The 6072-nt window shown below is 39.2% G+C and overlaps 1 long non-coding RNA gene across 1 annotated transcript; it reads right to left on the bottom strand.

Annotated features, from left to right (window-relative positions):
- Nucleotides 1-3900: 3900 nt before the first annotated feature.
- On the bottom strand, nucleotides 3901-5227 carry LOC141014684 (uncharacterized). Its single transcript, XR_012180510.1, has 2 exons — nucleotides 4882-5227; nucleotides 3901-4476 (listed from the first exon to the last, which is right to left on the bottom strand). It is a non-coding gene; the product is annotated as an uncharacterized lncRNA (long non-coding RNA).
- Between the last annotated feature and the right edge of the window lie 845 nt (nucleotides 5228-6072).

Genomic DNA, 6072 nt, shown 5'->3' on the forward strand with positions numbered 1-6072 from the left:
TTCTTTCTATTAATGTAGATTATTTCTATGTAATTTTTAAAATATCCAGTAGATATTTTAGTATTATTTCCATACCTGTACAAGAATCACATCCAGTTGAAAAGACTCATCTTGGATTTGCTGAAGATAGACTTGTGCCAGGCTGATTTTGTGACAATGCCTTTGTGGTTGGTCCTCTGTTGACAAACCCTATAGACAACACAGCTACTTGTGAGTGATCCATTCCACAATGTTTATCAATTTTTCTCACCGTTTACGATGTGGGCGGCCATGGTGAAATTACGTTATACAACGAACTGGGGATTGAGAAAATATACCGGCTGTTATTTTATTTTTCCTACTCGGAAGTCGGAATTTACGACCTCCGAGTTATACTTGAACGCAGCATCACTCTTCATGCAGATTCAGACCGATTCAGACCTGTCTCTTGCCAACGACAGCCTCCTGACATGTGCATGCAACTTGACTGTTTTTTTCTGTAACATTTTGTTTCACCATGCCCAAAAGACCTTTTACCAGATCTGGAAAAGCCTTAAAAGAAGACACGTTGGCGACACCGCTGTCATGGAAAGAAAAAACGCAGCCAACAGCACCTGATGTTAGCATCATGGCGGACGACAGTAGTGATGGCGGTGAACACAAGAATTTGACGGAAACTTATGCTATCCAAGATGACAAAGATGATATTTATATTCCCAGCGACACCCTTGATGCTGACAGGAGAGACGAATCTCAGACTGTTGGTAAGTTAGCTAATGTTGACCTGTTAACACTTGTTTTAGCCTAACTAGCTTAACATTAGCTGCTAACGTTTATTTCTTAAGGGTTTTTTCACATCTGAAAGTCCGGGTTAAAAAAGGAGAAAAAATTATAATTTGTTGCAAATTAGTTTTCGTCCGGTTCACGCTGTTCCTTGTTAAGCGAACGTAATTTTGCAAACAAATGTCATGTGGTCCAAAATTTTGCGAGCTGTCAAACAACAATGGATCAGCAGCAGCATATTGCCATTTCTGTGGCAGCTACTATTATTGTGATATGTTGTTGCAACCAAATAAGAATAGTGGAGAAGGAGCACAGATCAAGATGTGTGAATAATGAAGGAAGGATGTACACAATTTAGAGGACACATACAACAATACTGAAGGCGAGATAGATTAAATGCTGTCACATTAACAACTTACTTGAGTTTGTTTACTGTTGCCTTGACAACATGTATATTTGTGGTGACAACACCGGCTATTTTAACCCAAACCACGATCTTTCCTTAACCCTAACTAAATGTTTTTTATTGCTAAACCTAACCAGACCTTAAAGGAGACATATTATACTCATTTACAACAAGTTCACATAGGTCTCAGAGGTCCTACAACAGTGTTTTTGAGGTGTGTTGCCCAAAACCTACCTTGGTCCTGGATTTAATACAGCCTGAAAAGCCCCTCTGGTAGGCCTGGGCGATAAACCGAAAATGTACCGATACCGAAATTTACGACGATAACCGACGTCATTTTGCCCCTGTCGGTATATTCGGTGTTTAAAAAAAAAAAAAGAAAAGTCGTTTTTGTCTTGTTTGGCTGTGTGTGTAGGTAGGCTACCGGTATGTTCATGTCCCTTTAAGACGCTCGGCTGTACTACGCATACAGCGCGTGTAGTCACGTGACTCCATCCAGTCTGTTACAAGAAGGGAAAGAGACGGTGAGACGGAGAAAATGGAGCACGCCGGTTCAAAAGATGAAGCGGCTGCTGTCGAATCTCTTTATAAGAGACTGTATTTTTAATACTTTGTGTTTGAAGGAAATGTAAGTTATTTTATACTTTTAACATGGACTAAAGTTCTCCATCACTACGAAGGATTTCCGTCATTCAAACTTCACAGAGGCGACTTGTGAGATCAAAGCAGATCAGAGAGCTGTTGGCTGATGTTTATTGACAGATTGTCACACTCTACAGCCAATGGTATCGTTAACAGCGTGTGCGCGCCTGACCAATGAAAGTGCAGTGACCCACACAGGGCGGGATCTCAACGCGGAACGGCGCTAAAGTTTAGCTGCTCAGCTAGCAAGGACTCGTCGCGCTGCTAGTTATCAGCTGAGTTTAGTCAGCATGTGAGAACTTGTCTGACACGGAGAGTCTGCTGTTGTGTGCTACATGTGTGAATAACAACTGTAGTCTGGACTTTTTCTGCAGTGTATCTGTGTAAACGGCTTCATTCAGCATCGCTCCCTCCCCTCTGAGTTACCATGGTTGCAGGAACGCCCTGAAACTTTATAATGATCAATAAGAAGCTTTTGGTTAGTTTGACTGTACAAATACTTACTTATCGTTCATTTATCGTTATCGAGGTGAGTTTCTCAATATATCGTGATATTGATTTGAGGCCATATCGCCCAGCCTTACCCTCTGGTATGCCCTACTGAAAACAGGCCATTGTACTGTATAGCCTTATACAGTAAAGCAACACAAAATGGTAAAACTTCCATAGTTGATAATGTGTCATGTACAGATCCATGCTTTATCTTCAGACTTTTAGCGAAGCCTGCTTTGTATGGACCACGGTTAATAAAGCAGTCGTCCGTAATATGATGGACGCACACATAGAACATTTCGGGGAGTTTTGAGGGTACATCTCCATTAAAAATTAAATCAATCCACTGAGTCTTCAGAGGCTCAGATGAAGGGAATGAAAATAGACTTTTATGCTGGGTGTTGCAGTCAACAACACAGCAACAACTCTCACAGAGATGCGTTAACAGGCAAAACATTTTTATTAGGTAGCTTGAGCACTAAATATTAAACTTCGTATTTTTTCTTTATTACCCATTCCAGGGTTTCCCACAGCAAAGTTGTTAGGCCTGGTAGTATAATCCATAACCTCTAATTAGAGCTCTGTAATATGAATACAGTAAAACACACAACATTTAAGAATTGGAAATTGAATTGTGTCTTCAAAATTCGAATATGTATAGAATCTACATTTTGTACCGTATCATTACCCCTTAGTCGCAATCATGTTTAGACTTTAGACTTGACTAAAAGTACAAGTGTCACTGTATTCCTAAGCTTAATACAAACTGTACTTGAGGGTTCATAAATATGGAAACTGCACAACACTGAGTATTATACTAACATCTAAGTATTGGTATACACACACACACAAATCTAAATCATACTTTCCAGAGAAATAGCATTTTATTCATTCAGTATCATACCTTTCAACATGTTGCCTTTCAACCAGGGATGGGCGATACCACACTTTTACAATTCAATACCGATACTTTTTGCTACAATTTTCGATACTGATACAGATACCGGAAGTAAACTTTTTTTTTTTTTAAAAATCATAAAGATCATTACATGACGCATACTGGCCATAAATAAACAATTTATTTCAAAGTACAATATCATCTGTGCAAAAAGGTGTAAAAAGATAGTCCAGTATTTTACTAGAAATAATATGATACAAAATAATAATAATTAATATAGCCGCAAGCGGCAATGGCCAAGGTCCAAGCAGAAATGGCATTTAGTGACTTCATACGACCTTTAGAGAAAAGTGAATGCATGCCACATGGATACATTGGCATACCCATGAGTGTACCTAGTGTATACTTGGGGATTCAAACCTAATTTTGGTTCTTGATATTATTATTATTATATTTGGTTATATATATTATTATTTTCTCCCCCACCAAAAATATTAGAATCATACTGGAGATTCTAAGATTCAATAAGAACTGGATTTGATAAGCAGAATCAGAACTAGAATCAATCAAATCTAAATGTAACCTTCTTCTTAGTCTTCTCGGGTTCTGTCTGATCAACTAGGTTCGGATAAGGAGACTGGCAGTAGCACTGAAGCATGAGAGCAATTGATCTCCAACCCACATAACACACAACACAAAATATGGTATGAATGTTTATGTTCAAGAATTAGTTTTGTTTTCTCAACTTAAATTGTTCAGCCTTGCACACATTAAATGAAATGCAGTTCGCTTTCACATAAATTAAATTCACAGAATGAAATAAAATTAGCTGACCAGGTAAGTACCGGTATAGAAAATAATAAAGATAAAATAAAATGTCTCTTTCCCCTTTAATGGGTTGAATTGTCCTTTTTATTCCCTGTTATTCACTGTTTGTTTCAGTTTATTTATTGTCTTTCAGGGTCCTCCAAGGAGAAAACAGTTCTTTAAGTTCCTTTGTCAGTTTGTTTTTTGCAAAAAGATGTAAAAAAAATAGGAAAAAAGTCAAAAATAGGAAAAAATCAAAAATACTGAGATCTCAGAAAAGAAAGTGCAAATAAAATGTGTTACTCCTCAGGACTGAGTCCTGTCCTACCACACTGGTCCCGATGAACCAAGAGTCTCCATGCAGCATGGCGGTGATACAGGTTGCAGTTGAACCAAGAGCCTCCACGCGGCAACGGCGGTGGTGTGGATCACAGTTGAACAGAAGAACTCGTCCCTCAAAAAAACCAGCCTGCATAACATGCAGCGTAATTATTCATCAGCTTAAATGACTGTCTGTTTACTTTTTTTCAGTGCACATTACACAATACAGCTTCATTAAAGGAAATATAAGCAACTCACTACAGGAAATATGAAATACATTAAATGCTGCATCATTTTAGCACCTGAGCTACGGCGACGGCTGTGGAGCCGTGCTCGGCCTCGTTAACAGGCCGCAGCTGAGCTAACAGCTCGGTAAATTGCTACACGTTCGTCACGGTAACACACAATAACAACATATCGTCACAGCATCACAAAAAAACATTTCTCAGTACCATTAAACATTTGACTATTCTGACTGGCTTTCTTTCTTTGTGTACTAAACCAGAATGATACTGCTAATTGAGCTAACGAGCTATCGGTGCAGCTAACTCACCAAAATAGTTCAGAAAAGTCCGTGGAAACACTCGTCCGAGTCGCTCCCGAGATCGGTTTCACTTCCACCAGGTAAGTTTCTTTTCACACTCACTTTCTAACAACAGTTTTATCACAACTTCCACGAAATATCATCATGTTTGGCCGCCGAACGGGGACACTTTGCTCTGCGGCTGCATGAGGTTTCTCCTTTCTTTTTCTTCTCTTTTCTGTCCCTCACCTTCTCACACACACCGAGGCCTGCAGGTGATGCGTTCAGGTAAGCTCGGAAATTCTACTATCGGACGAAAAACAACTACAATACAGGAAAACTATGATACATTCAGGGAAACTGGTATTTCTGAGTGTTGTAATTCTAACCAGGGTTACATAAACAATACCCAATCCTGCTTGAGCAGCCCCTTTAATGTCTTTGAAAGTGTTGACAGAGTAGGACTATACAGCGGCACAGCATTGTGAACCCAAAAGTTAAAAGATCAAGCATCAAATACAAGGATGAAAGAATATACTGAAAGAAATAAACATAAATTGGAGACACTCTGCTGTTTCCCAGGTCACCTACACACAACTGCACTCAGCTGCGGGTGCAAGGCTTTATTAAATACTCCCACAATGGATATCAGACAGCTGGCCTGTCAGTCAGTCAATCAGTCCTCAATCAACTTAAACAATCAATCAATAAACATAACATAACATAACATAACATAACATTAAGTTTGCCCATCATAAACACAAAATAAAAAGTGAACATTTAATAATTGGGAGCACCAACTCAACACAAACAATGCAGCTTTGATGTCAGAGTGGAACAATCATAACCAACTTTGATGTCACAGTACAACAATCATGACCAACTGTGATGTCACAGTGGAACAATCATAACCAACTGTGATGTTACAGTGGATCAAACAATGCAGCTTTGATGTCGCAATGGAACAATCATAACCAACTGTGATGTGACAGTGGAACAATCATGACCAACTGTGATGTCACAGTGGAACAATCATCACCAACTGTAATGTTACAGTGGATAGAACGGTGCAGCTTTGATGTCACAGTGGATCGAAAAGTGCAGCTCTGATGTCAAAGTGGAACAACATGTCCAACTATGATGTCACAGTGGACCAAACAGTGCAGCGTTGATGTCACAGTTGAACAATCATAACCAACTGTGATGTCACAGTGGAACAAC

The sequence above is a fragment of the Pagrus major genome, chromosome 19, assembly GCF_040436345.1.
Source record: "Pagrus major chromosome 19, Pma_NU_1.0".
Classification (NCBI taxonomy): domain Eukaryota; kingdom Metazoa; phylum Chordata; class Actinopteri; order Spariformes; family Sparidae; genus Pagrus; species Pagrus major.